The sequence below is a fragment of the Schistocerca americana genome, chromosome 4 (genome assembly GCF_021461395.2).
Source record: "Schistocerca americana isolate TAMUIC-IGC-003095 chromosome 4, iqSchAmer2.1, whole genome shotgun sequence".
NCBI lineage: Eukaryota > Metazoa > Arthropoda > Insecta > Orthoptera > Acrididae > Schistocerca > Schistocerca americana.
Genome location: NC_060122.1, coordinates 322,227,565 through 322,241,546, shown reverse-complemented (window position 1 = coordinate 322,241,546; position 13,982 = coordinate 322,227,565).

Genomic DNA, 13,982 nt, shown 5'->3' with positions numbered 1-13,982 from the left:
CTCCCACTGTTCAGACCTCCATTCGGCGAGCCGGTGGCTGAATTCGCGTTGGAGGCGTCTCATTTGGCGTTTGTCCTGAGGGTCACGAAACTGCTTCCACCTCCGGCGGTAGCGGTTCTTTTGCACCTTCAGCTCTCGTAACAGAGGGGGCAAGTCGTCCAGGGATGTTAAATTGCGAGGTGCAGTGGAGATGGAGAGTTTCACTGCTTTCTATATTTTGGCGGTAAGGTAATCCACTGCTCCGACTATATTGGCCGGTGTTGTCAAATCGGGGTCGTGTCGACCTCGGAATTTAGATTTACGTACAAATGAATAAATTACTAAATCACAACTACGTGCTTTAATGCATGTATGTGTTTGAGCCTGATTTCGTAATACTGCCACTTGTTTGTTATGTAACATATTGAAAGAAGCCTGTTATTTGACGCTTTCATTTCCTTAGCACCTACTTTTACCTTTTTCAAAAAATTATTTTTTCCATATAATGTAATAAATATACCAAATTGAACCTGAAGTTTGATTAGCTCTACATCTGAATTTTTTCCACTTTTCTATCTTTTGTGTATGTGTTTGAGCCTGATTTCGTAATGCTGCCACTTGTTTGTTATGTAACGTATTGAAAGAAGCCTGTTATTTGACTCTCATTTCCTCAGCACCTACTGTTACCTTTTTCAAGATATGCAATGTTTATTTTACTTTTTCCTTTGAACACTTCGTTAACCAGCTTCAACCGGTATCAATTGAGATACTTTCGCAACCTTTCTGCTAGTCACTGTATCGGCAGTAAATCTTTGGAGTTTGGAGAGATGTTTGGCTGCCAGCCATTGGCGATCTCCGGCGGTGTAGAATGCTATGCCTTGTTCGAAGGAAGTCAGTCATTACATTCGGAGTGTTATAAGATGCGTCTCATTTAGGAGCCATTATGTGAGAAAGCCTGCAATTCTGATGAAATTACATTTGATAGTTGCAGAACCATAGTTTAGAACAGTCCTCAGATCATGCAGGATGCATGTTAAGGTGAATCGGATTTATATTCAGCACTAGAAACAATTTAGAGTGTGATGATGTTAGCCGAGTTGTTCGTTTGTAGTGGTTCGTACGGCAATATTCTTCGTAGTGAATAGCTCCATTTTAAATTCATCTCATTCTGGAATAGCTCTAATTTTAAAGCTTTAAATGTTGAAAGAGTGCAAGCTTACTTCTGAATGAATGATTTCAGATTACTTTTTCAGCGATAGACTCCTAGTTTTGTATTAAGTAATGTGGACAGAATTATTGCCAAGAGGTACTGTGCTGTGTACATGTTCTTAACTATGAATACATCAGTTGTCTCGATTACCAGAAATGTACTTCTCTTTTTTCATGTTTTACATAAGTGGCAGATTTACACTGTGTGATCAAAAGTATCCGGACACCCCCAAAACATACGTTTTTCATATTAGGTGCATTGTGCAGCCACCTACTGCCAGGTACTCCATATCAGTGACCTCAGTAGTCATTAGACATCGTGAGAGAGCAGAATGGGGCGCTCCGCGGAACTCACGGACTTCTAACGTGATCAGGGGTTTGGGTGTCGCTTGTGTCATACGTCTGTACGCGAGATTTCCACACTCCTAAGCATCCCTAGGTCCGCTGTTTCCGATGTGACAGTAAAGTGGAAACGTGAAGGGACACGTACAGCACAAAAGCGTACAGGCCGACCTCGTCTGTTGGCTGACAGAGACCGCCGATAGTTGAAGTGTAATAGGCAGACATCTATCCAGACCATTACACATGAATTCCAAACTGCATCAGGATCCGCTGCAAGCACTATGACAGTTAGGCGGGAGCTGGGAAAACTTGGATTTCATGGTCGAGCGGCTGCTAATAAGCCACACATCACACCGGTAAATGCCAAACGACGCCTCGCTTGGTGTAAGGAGCTTAGACATTGGACGACTGAACAGTGGAAAAACGTTGAGTGGAGTGACGAATCACGGTACATAATGTGGCGATCCAATGGCAGGGTGTGGGTATGGCGAATGCCTGGTAAACTTCACCTACCAGCGTGTGTAGTGCCAACAGGCGGTGGTGTTATGGTGTGGTCGTGTTTTTCATGGAGGGGGGCTTGCAGCCCTTGTTGTTTTGCGTCGCACTATCACAGCACAGGCCTACATTTATGTTTTAAGCACTTTCTTGCTTCCCACTGTTGAAAATCAATTCGGGGATGGCGTTTGCATCTTTCAACACCATCGAGCACCTGTTCGTAATGCACGGCCTGTGGCCGAGTGGTTACACGACAATAACATGCCTGTAATGGACTGGCCTGCACAGAGCCCTGACCTGAATCATATAGAACACCTATGGAATGTTTTGGAACGCCGACTTCGTGCCAGGCCTCACCGACCGACACCGATATCTCTCCTCAGTGCAGCACTCCTTGAAGAATGGGCTGCCATTCCCCAAGAAACCTTCCAGCACCTGATTGAACGTATGCCTGCGTGAGTGGAAGCTGTCATCAAGGCTAAGGGTGGTCCAACACCATACTGAATTGCAGCATGACCGATGGAGGTTGCCACGAACTTGTAAGTCAGTTTCAACCATGTGTCTTGAATATTTCATAAAATCTTTTTTTACGTTGTCTGAGTTGTCTACTTTATTGTATTATTCATCCCAGGTTCGCCAGAAATTCCGTTATTGAATTACAATGAGATTTGTGAGAAAGTGTCTCCGAAAACCATTTACAGCGGCAAAAAAATAGTCGACGTTGCGGTCAGTGTGCCAGCATATGATTGCAGCCACCACCTAACAGGCATTGTGGAAATTGTGGACGTCCTCGCACTTAAGATCGGACCAGCCTATTACAGCTACTGCACAAAAGCTGACGATAAGCGTATAGAGCGAGCAGAGCAGCAGATAGCTGCCACGAAGAACATGAATGTGTAACTCTTTTTGAATCTGGAACTGCTGTATGGTCCAGAGATCGCTGACTGAAGGTGTGTTTAACTTTTCAGAAAATTTAACCCCGTGAGGCTAAAGGCGCTGCAGTCTGGAACCGCAAGACCGCTACGGTCGCAGGTTCGAATCCTGCCTCGGACATGGATGTTTGTGATGTCCTTAGGTTAGGTAGGTTTAACTAGTTCTAAGATCTAGGGGACTAATGACCTCAGAAGTTGAGTCCCATAGTGCTCAGAGCCAAAATTTAACCCAAAACTTTAAACACGTTTTCCTTGAAGCTGTAAATTTCAAAATTGGCGGGAAGCGTAACTTTAAAATGGTACTTACGATTTTGATAGAAATTTGATGCCAGGATTCTAAATTAAATTCTCTGTCAGAGTAAGTTTCCATTTTGCGATATCTTCAAAAAGTCATTTTTGATACACGCTTTTGTCTTGATGTTTTGGGCGAAGAAAACAACATTTGTTCCAGCAAGTCACCATTATCTTACAACTTAAAATTTTTCAATCATCCTATGAATGCTGATAAAAGATATATTGAAAACGACTTATTTAAAATTATTTTGTTACAGGTGCAGTATGAGGACTTTGAGTATTTCCTCCGATGACCCACGTTCAGGCACCAAGGGGTCCTCTTCCTGGTTCAGCGGTTACAAGAAGCATCCAATGTGGACACAAAAATAGATTTCTTTAAGACAAAAGTGTTAGGAATAGAACTTTATCACCAGATTACTGCCTATTTTACTTGAAAAACATAAACATGATTCTTACCTATTTTGATGTGTTCAAAGAGGACTAATCCCCTAGATGTTATGGTATACCTATCTGCCTGCGAACTTCTGGGTAACTGTCCAAAGTGTACATAGTGTGATGTTTTGAAACGCGATGATACAGAAGTGCCTACAGCAAGTTAGCTATGTACACTCTAGAACATGGGATAGCATTACAGACTTAAAAGATTTTCTTTGGACTACTGTCATGTGTGGTCTGGCGTCTCCTTACCAGCAACTGGTCCCACGTTCAAACTAGTCAATTCCCTAAAAAATCACGCTCAGAGCGTCGTTGAGCGAAAGTGGTAGGGAGACACGACTTAGAACAAACAGACACCACGCAGAATGTTAGACTACTTTTAGATAAAGGAAAAGCTGTAATTTATCGAATTACGTCCGATGGTGGACGACAATCCGCTCATTGTATTCAAGGATAATAAAGTTGTGAACTGTGGAAATTCTGAAAATATATAAGTAGCTACATTAATCAAGGTTTATAATTGAATTCCTCGATAGTTATTGAGTCCTATTTCCTGTACCAGGCGCTTTCTCGAAGTAAGGTACACGGCATTGGACGAGGGTAATCCGCCCCGTGTAAGGGAGTTAGCTGTAGTGCTGTGGCGGTGTAATGGCTAGCGTAGGTTCCTCTCCCCCCCCCCCCCCCTCTTTCCTAAACAGAGAGACCTGTGTTCAATTTCCAGCCCTGGCACAAATTTTAATTCGTTTCTTCAGCTTCCATCGTTATCGTAGATAAAGATGAGACTCAGCAGCTCGAGGAAAATTTAATTATATCTTTTTTGATAGTTAACTAACTTCTAAACTCTGAACAGGTGACTACACGACAGAGGAAACTATCCTACAGCACAGCTCAGCGCTATGATCTAATACATGTTAGAACAACGTGTTGCTATTTTGAATCTATTCAGTTATGTGCTCTATTTTACTGTATGATATGCAGCCCCTTATCTCTTCCAGTGCGTCAGATCATATGAAAGTGCGTTCTGCATGATTATGTCATAGATTTTCTCGAGTCAGATAACGCTAGAAACATATTTCCTCATTTTGCGTACCACAAGAGTATCAGGACTTGTATATCACCATCCATGACAGAAGTTGAAGCAGTTCCACACACACGCACACACACACACACACACACACACACACACACACACACACACACAAACAAACACGCACACAGTCTTTTCAGTACTAAGCAAAGGAAGTGTCGTTAGGCTTCACTGAAGTCGCTTATCTGACCTACGTCAACCTCGAGTAGATCGTAGATTTTAATTTTAACTGTTTCTTTTAAAACACACGTTGAAGTAGAGTGCTCTTACTTCGCGTGATTGCATTTATATTCGTTGCGACAGGGCACTGAACGTCCGATCTGTGTCCAATCCGCGTGCGAAGCGGGAAAGGTATTCACATTATACAGGGTGTTTCAAAAATGACCGGTATATTTGAAACGGCAATAAAAACTAAACGAGCAGCGATAGAAATACACCGTTTGTTGCAATATGCTTGGGACAACAGTACATTTTCAGGCAGACAAACTTTCGAAATTACAGTAGTTACAATTTTCAACAACAGATGGCGCTGCGGTCTGGGAAACTCTATAGTACGATATTTTCCACATATCCACCATGCGTAGCAATAATATGGCGTAGTCTCTGAATGAAATTACCCGAAACCTTTGACAACGTGTCTGGCGGAATGGCTTCACATGCAGATGAGATGTACTGCTTCAGCTGTTCAATTGTTTCTGGATTCTGGCGGTACACCTGGTCTTTCAAGTGTCCCCACAGAAAGAAGTCACAGGGGTTCATGTCTGGCGAATAGGGAGGCCAATCCACGCCGCCTCCTGTATGTTTCAGATAGCCCAAAGCAATCACATGATCATCGAAATATTCATTCAGGAAATTAAAGACGTCGGCCGTGCGATGTGGCCGGGCACCGTCTTGCATAAACCACGAGGTGTTCGCAGTGTCGTCTAAGGCAGTTTGTACCGCCACAAATTCACGAAGAATGTCCAGATAGCGTGATGCAGTAATCGTTTCGGATCTGAAAAATGGGCCAATGATTCCTTTGGAAGAAATGGCGGCCCAGACCAGTACTTTTTGAGGATGCAGGGACGATGGGACTGCAACATGGGGCTTTTCGGTTCCCCATATGCGCCAGTTCTGTTTATTGACGAAGCCGTCCAGGTAAAAATAAGCTTCGTCAGTAAACCAAATGCTGCCCACATGCATATCGCCGTCATCAATCCTGTGCACTATATCGTTAGCGAATGTCTCTCGTGCAGCAATGGTAGCGGCGCTGAGGGGTTGCCGCGTTTGAATTTTGTATGGATAGAGGTGTAAACTCTGGCTGGCTGGCTCTGAGCACTATGCGACTTAACTTCTGAGGTCATCAGTCGCCTAGAACTTAGAACTAATTATACCTAACTAACCTAAGGACATCACACACATCCATGCCCGAGGCAGGATTCGAACCTGCGACCGTAGCGGTCACACGGTTCCAGACTGAAGCGCCTTTAACCGCACGGCCACACCGGCCGGCTGTAAACTCTGGCTCATGAGACGATACGTGGACGTTGGCGTCATTTGGACCGCAGCTGCAACACGGCGAACGGAAACCCGAGGCCGCTGTTGGATCACCTGCTGCACTAGCTGCGTGTTGCCCTCTGTGGTTGCCGTACGCGGTCGCCCTACCTTTCCAGCACGTTCATCCGTCACGTTCCCAGTCCGTTGAAATTTTTCAAACAGATCCTTTATTGTATCGCTTTTTGGTCCTTTGGTTACATTAAACCTCCGTTGAAAACTTCGTCTTGTTGCAACAACACTGTGTTCTAGGCGGTGGAATTCCAACACCAGAAAAATCCTCTGTTCTAAGGAATAAACCATGTTGTCTACAGCACACTTGCACGTTGTGAACAGCACACGCTTACAGCAGAAAGACAACGTACAGAATGGCGCACCCACAGACTGCGTTGTCTTCTATATCTTTCACATCACTTGCAGTGCCATCTGTTGTTGAAAATTGTAACTACTGTAATTTCGAAAGTTTGTCTGCCTGAAAATGTGCTGTTGTCCCAAGCATATTGCAACAAACGGTGTATTTCTATCGCTGCTCGTTTAGTTTTTATTGCTGTTTAAAATATACCGGTCGTTTTTTAAACACCCTGTAGAACCGACGGCCGAGTTACAGACTTTTGTAGCTGGTCTGTACACAAGCAATGGTGCAACCAACTGTACATTCACCGAAACGACACGTAGTCGGATAGTGAAAGAATGCTAAGAAAAACGAGGAGGAGTCAGAGTAAACCTACAGTGAATAATGGAACTTCTTCTGTAGATGAAAACAGGCGTATATAACTTTGCCTCACTTGGGGTTAATTTCCTTTCGTTAGTATTTCAACGCTGGGCAAAATCGGAACTTTATATGCTGCGGGAACAGTCTTTTAGGTGACACCAGAGGATAATAAAGAGAGAAGCGAGATGAGTGTTCAGCACGAAGCACTATCCAGAGGGGGTCGTAGAAAGTGCTGCAGCGTTAAAATCTGCAGCGGATATAAGGTAGTCATTATATTAGGAGCAAAATAATGAACAGATCGAATGCTTTGTACTTTGTCATGTACATATCTTTTATCTAAATGATATGCAATGGCAATTTTGCATGTTGTTAAAATCATAGCTGGGAACAGACGTTAGATGCAAAATAATAAGCATAAATTACAGACCATCGGCATTGCTGGCTGGCAGACCCCCGATGGGTTATTCAGTCGCACTATTGGAAAGGTTTTGTTTCCCCTCACACAATGGCACCTTGCCAGTGCAATGTGTGAGCACTGTGTCTTAAGTGTATCTGTCCAGCAAGGCGAGTGTGTGTGGAGCATTTAATGTTGTCGATCACCATGGGGAAGGGAAAGGGTTGGATGAAACCTAGTGTTGGTACATAGCTTGGTCATCTTGAATAGCACCATGGAGATCTGTGATGTTAACGTCCCTACGTGACCAACGGATTACCACCAACAAGCCTTCAATAAATGAGATACTGCAGGGAGATTTGGAAATTACTACAGGACACTGGTCTGACTATCGGGGTCCTTACGCCAACACTTCTCGTCCCCTTGCTGGCGATTAATGGAGCCACAGAGATTACAACTAGCTACAGCTCACATTAGCGCGACCACACAAACGTACACGACCACCGTGTATGTTGTGGGTAAAAGTGACTAGTTTCAATCACCATTGATAAAGGCGTTAGTTGGTTTGGTTAGGGGGGAAAATGTTTTTGTGAGCATTTTTAAATCAACCGTTTTAAATACAATATATCAACATCGCGATCTGAATCCAAAGAGTGTTTAAAAACATTTAAAGACATATTTGTTACCAAATATTTAGATTAACTATAGTAAGACTAAACTGATGTTTAATAAACTCATAAGAACAATACGAACTAGCAATTAAGATACAGAAAACACTGAGCATTTGTATCTGTGTACTGGAGACAATGACCGGATGGATGGGAAAAGAAACAAATGGAAGACTTAAAGTGATCTAGATCGGTATACTAAAAAAATTTTCTGACCAAAGGTTTACCGCCTGTATGTATTATTATGGCTGAGGGGTAGCATCTTCGACTAGTAACCTAAACGTTCTGGCTCCTGGGTTTGATCACAGCGCCTGCATTAATCTTGAATACAGATCATCAGCAGTGACGGCTGAGGCCTGTGGTATAACGAGTCATCAACATCCAGCCTTTGGCCTTGGGAAAGAGAACGGAGAAACGGGCAGAGGTACCCTCTTGCCCTTAAGATGGGATTTTGTCCCAGCAGGTGACAGAATTAGTAGCGAACAACGGCATGAGAGTGCAGAACGCAATAGAAACTACTGCATTAAAGACACACACTATGTATCCATAGTACTCTGTATCCACAGTACAGTCACCTGTAATCGAAAAAAGTATCAGGATGATCTTTCCATTGGAAAAGGTTCCCAGATTTGGCCTCATTCGGAGCTCCGGGTGTTGGTTGCCAAGGTGGATATGACCAGAAGAAAAATGAATAATCAGCGAAAGGGCAACATCCAACAAATCGTCTTCAGGGCCTCAGGATTCATTTACTGGGATCGATCTTGGCCACCCCGAGGTTCCTGAGCTGGGATCAGGGATCTTGGCTTGACCACCCTGATCACGAGTGTTGTAAAAGACTCTATCACTTGCAACCTACGTCCTCAATGATTTGCTGGATGTATTCCAAACTCTGTCTTTCTCTGCAGTTTTTGCCTCCGCAGGTCCCTCTAGTACTATGGGAGTTATTCCTTGATGTCCTAACAGATGTGCTATCATCCCGTCCCTTCTCATCGTCAGTGTTTTCCATATATTCCTTTTCTCTCCGATTCTGCCCAGGACCTCCTCAGTTCTTACCTTATCAGTCCACCTAATTTTGAACATGTCTCAAATGCTTCGATTCTCTTCTGTTCCGGTTTTCCAATGCCCATCTTTCGCTAACATAGGCTTCTGTGCTCCAAACATATATTCTCAGAAATTTCTTCCTCAGATTAAGTCGATACTATTAGACTTCTCTTGGCCAGGAATGTCCTTTTTGTCAGTGCTAGTCTGCTTTTGATGTCATCCACGCTCTATCACTCATGGGTTATTTTGCTACCTAGGTAGCAGAATTCCTTAACTTCATCTACTTTGTGAACATCATATGTGATGTTACGTTTCTCACTGTTCTCATTTCTGCTACTTTCGTCTTTCTTCAAGTTACTCTCAGTTCACGTTCTGTAGTCATTAGACTGTACATTCCGTTCAGCAAATCGTGCAATTCTTCTTCACTTTCACTCAGGATAGCAATGTCAGCAGCGAATCGTTTCATTGATATCCTTTCACCTTGAATTTAAATCCACTCCTGAACCTTGCTTTTATCTCCATCATTGCTTCTTCGATGTGCAGATTAAACAGTAGGGACGAAAGACTATCTTTCTGTCTTATACCCTCTTTCATCAGAGCACTTCGTTCTTGGTCGTCCACTCTTATTATTATTCCCTGTTGGCTCTTGTATTTGTTGTATATTAACCGTCTCTCCCTATAGCTTACCCCTATTTTTCTCAGAATTTCGAACATCCTGCACCATTTTACAATGTCGAACGATTTTTGCAGGTCGACAAATCCTATGAACGTGTCCTGATTTTTCTTTAGTCTTGCTTTCACTATTATCTGCAAAGTCAGAATTGCCTCTCTGATGCCTTTAGCTTTCCTACAGCCAAACTGATGGTCATCTGACACATCCTCAATTTTCTTTTCCATTCATATGTACATTATTTTTGTCAGAAACTTGCATGAGCTGTTAAGCTGATTGTGCGGTACTTCTCGCACTTGTGAGCTCTTGCAGTCTTCGGAATTGTATGGATGGTTCCGATAGTCTGATGATATGTTGCCATACTCATACTTTCTGCACAACAACGTAAACAGTCGTTTTGTTGCCACTTTCCCAACGATTTTAGAAATTCTGATGGAATGTTGTCTATCCCTTCTGCCTTATGTGATCTTACATCGTCCAAAGCACCCTTAAATTCTAATTCTAATACTGTATCTTCCATCTCTTCTAATTCGTCTCCTGTTTCTTCATCTACCACATCAGACAAATCTTCCCAATCATAGAGGCCTTCAATGTATTCTTTCCACCTATCCTCTCTCTCTCCTGCATTTAACAGTGGAATTCCCGTCGCACTCTTAATGTTACCACCCTTGCTTTTAATTTCACCGAAGGTTATTTTGACTTTCTTATATGCTGAGTCAGTCCTTCTGAAAATTATTTCTTTCTCGATTTCTTCACGTATTTGATACAGCCATTTCAACTTTGCTTCCCTGCATTTTCTATTTATTTCATTCCTCAGTGACTTGTATTTCTGTATTCCCGAATTTTACTGAAATTTTTATACTTCCTTCTTTCATCTATCAGCTGAAGTACTTCTTCTGTTACCCATGGTTTATTCACAGTTATCTTCTTTGTACCTATTTTTTTCATTCCAGCGTCTGTGATCGTCCTTTTTAGAGGTGTCCATTCGTCTTCAACTGTACTGCCTACTGAGCTATTCCCTATTGTTGTTACCTCCAGACTCAATTACAGAAGAAAAAGAAACAACCTCTGCAGAACCTGCCCCACCTCCCTTGTATAAGACTCACCTAGATCTGTAGAGCTCTGTCTTGGTTGACCCTTCATTTTCTAACTGCTCCTCGGGGCAGAGATAGAACCCTCGAAATCTTCTCCTCGTCCTCCAAGCGAAATTGGTAGGCCGCTGGTAGCTACTAACACCTAATCCAACAAGAGTGCTCATGTAGCCAGTCCTTCTGACTCAGGAATTGATTCCAAAACGATTGTCTTTAGTAATGGAATGGATGCAGGTAATCAGAATGTATTTTAATAGTTGAAAGAAAGGAGGGCAGCTTTGACAAAGTCCCTTCCTGTATTCAAAAAGGTTTGGAGGACATTGCTGGCACTGTAAAATCAGTCAAGTGATTGTACAGAGGAGCACTGTAGCACTGTTGGTTGAAAATTCTGTTTTCCAGCAAATGATGAACCTCTGGAAAGCTAAATGCCTTGGGCAATATGCAATAGGAACTTAGCTACACGCCGTGAACCACAGAAAAGGTGTTTTGTCCTGTACAGACCTTGCCGATAATCCCACGCTGAATTGAAAGATGAGTGGACTCACGAAGGTATCGTTGATGTGAAAAATATCAAACAAGTGTATGGGGATCTGGTAAAATCCGAGCCTTTTATCCTTATCTTCAATAGCACTAAACTCCCAGAGCATATCAAGGCCAGAAAGGCCTCCCAAGAAGGAGCCTTTTGTTCATTTTCTCCAAAGTATGCCAACTGCTCTCGGGGTCATCATGTCAGGAGTAGGAACAGCAGTGTCTTCCTTGAAGAGAAGAAGGACGTTAAAACAACGATGTGCACTGTGTATGGTGAGGCCAAAAATATCTCTAAGCCCTTACAGCCTGCACGTCCACTAAATCTTTCGCTTCCGCTCTTAAAAAGCCTAATCCGACAGCTGATGCCGCTTCACAAACGAGGTTGCTAGTGTCGGCACTACTACCTATGTTTGTCGGCGCACATATTTAGCTACAGCTATTTCAGAGCACCTGAACCTCTGCCTGTGAAAGCTACCCACCCTGGAAGAGACAGAAGGTGAAAGTGCCACCCTCATGAAAATAGTTCCCATACATCAGTCGAACGTGAATGGGTTCAGGACACATGTGGAGGAACTAAAACTCAGGCACAAGCCCTTGCTTGTGTTTACAAGAAACACATTTGAAAGCCACTGACGACCCTGTGCTACACGCCTATACCCTCCATTCAAAGGATGACTTGACTGGAGAAGTGGCCAAGGCCGAGGTTGCTGTGATTGTCAATAACATTGACCATTCCTCTGCTCTCTCCTTGGTTACTGGCCTGCAAGCAGTAGCCGTTGAAGGTCATGTGGGGCAGATGATCACAATTTACTATATTTACCTCCAAAGGATGTGATAGCCTCTGAGACTCTTCCAGGCCTAATAGAACAACTCCCCCCGACCACTTCTCCTAATGGGTGATTTCAATGCTCATAATATACTATGGGAGTCGAACTGTACTTGCTCTTGGGATCGAGTTTTGGAAACTTCGTGATATCTCAGGAGCTACGCATCCTCAACACAGGCACTCCCAGTCATTTCTCAGCTGCTACTGACTCCTCCTCAGTCATTGACCTCCCTTTCTGTTCCCCTTGCAGGCTCTGCTCAGTTGGAAGCAAGTGAGGACCTCCATTCTAGTGATCACTTCCAAATGTATATCCACCTACTGAACAGGGCATTACTTGAAAGGAAGCCACCTAAGTGGATGGTCAGCAGTTCTAACTGAAAGCTGTTCAGTCAGCTGGCTGTGTCTGAACACCTTAACAGCGTCCAGGAATGGATGGGGTACATCACCTCAGTGATCCATAGTGCCACTGACTTATCCATCCTAAGGCGTTCAGGTCGTCTTAGGAGGCACCCTTTAACTTGGTGGACCGATGTGTGCCGCTCAGCAATCCTGGTCAGGCGTGTGGCTCTTCGACGTTTTAAATGCCGACCAGCAGCAGACAGCTTCACAGCCTTCCGAGTCGCGAGAGCCAAAGTTCCAAGAATAATTAAGGAGAGCAAGAAAAGGTGACTGGAAGCATTCTTGGACTCTATGAACTGTTCCGTTTGTTCTACAGACGTATGGTAAACAATTACGGAGATTTCCGGTAAATATGGTCATTTACCAATAACAGCATTGCTGAAACAGGAATGTCTCCAAACAACGCTTTTCGACGTCGCTCAGACGATGGCAGAGCATTTTTAAACGACTACCGCCAATGCCAGCCAGCACCAGGCGTTTCAGCGCTACCGCGCGACTGTAGGCTGGGGCAAGTTACAGTTCAGATCCAGTCCGCCCCAACAGCTGAGTGATCAGCGCGACGGACTGTCATGCCAACTAGTCCCGGTTCGATTCTTGGCTGGGTCGGAGATCTTCTCTGCTCAGGGAGTGGGTGTTGTGTTATCTCTATCGTCATCATCTCATCACCATCGACACACAAGTCGCCGAAGTGTCGTCAACTCAAAAGACTTTCACCAGGTGATCGAACTACCTGACGGGAGGCCCTAGCCACACGACATTTCCATTTCAGATCTTGCTACTGCACTTTCTCCATGTGGGAGCTTGACTCAGCACTGACTAACACTCGTGATAGTGCACCCAGTCACGACCATATCCGGTACAGCATGCTTAGACATTTGCCAGCACTGTCAAAGGAAATCCTCCTTGAATATTTTAATTTGATATGGTAGACAGATCACTTTCCCATCTCGTGGAGAGAGTCGATTTTGATACCTCTTCTCAAACCAGGAAAGGACCGAATAAGTTCCAGTAGTTACCGTTGTCTTAATCAGCTGTGTAAGAAAGGTCGGAGTGAATGGTTAACCGTCAGTTGGTCTCGTTATTAGAAAAATGGTTCAAATGGCTCTGAGCACTATGGGACTTAACAGCTGTGGTCATCAGTCCCCTAGAACTTACAACTACTTAAACCTAACTAACCTAAGGACATCACACAACACCCATTCATCACGAGGCACAGAAAATCCCTGACCCCGCCGGGAACCGAACCCGGGAACCCGGGCGTGGGAAGCGAGAACGCTACCGCACGACCACGAGCTGCGGACTCTCGTTATTAGAGACCAGGAAACTCTTCAGAGGTTTCGGTATACT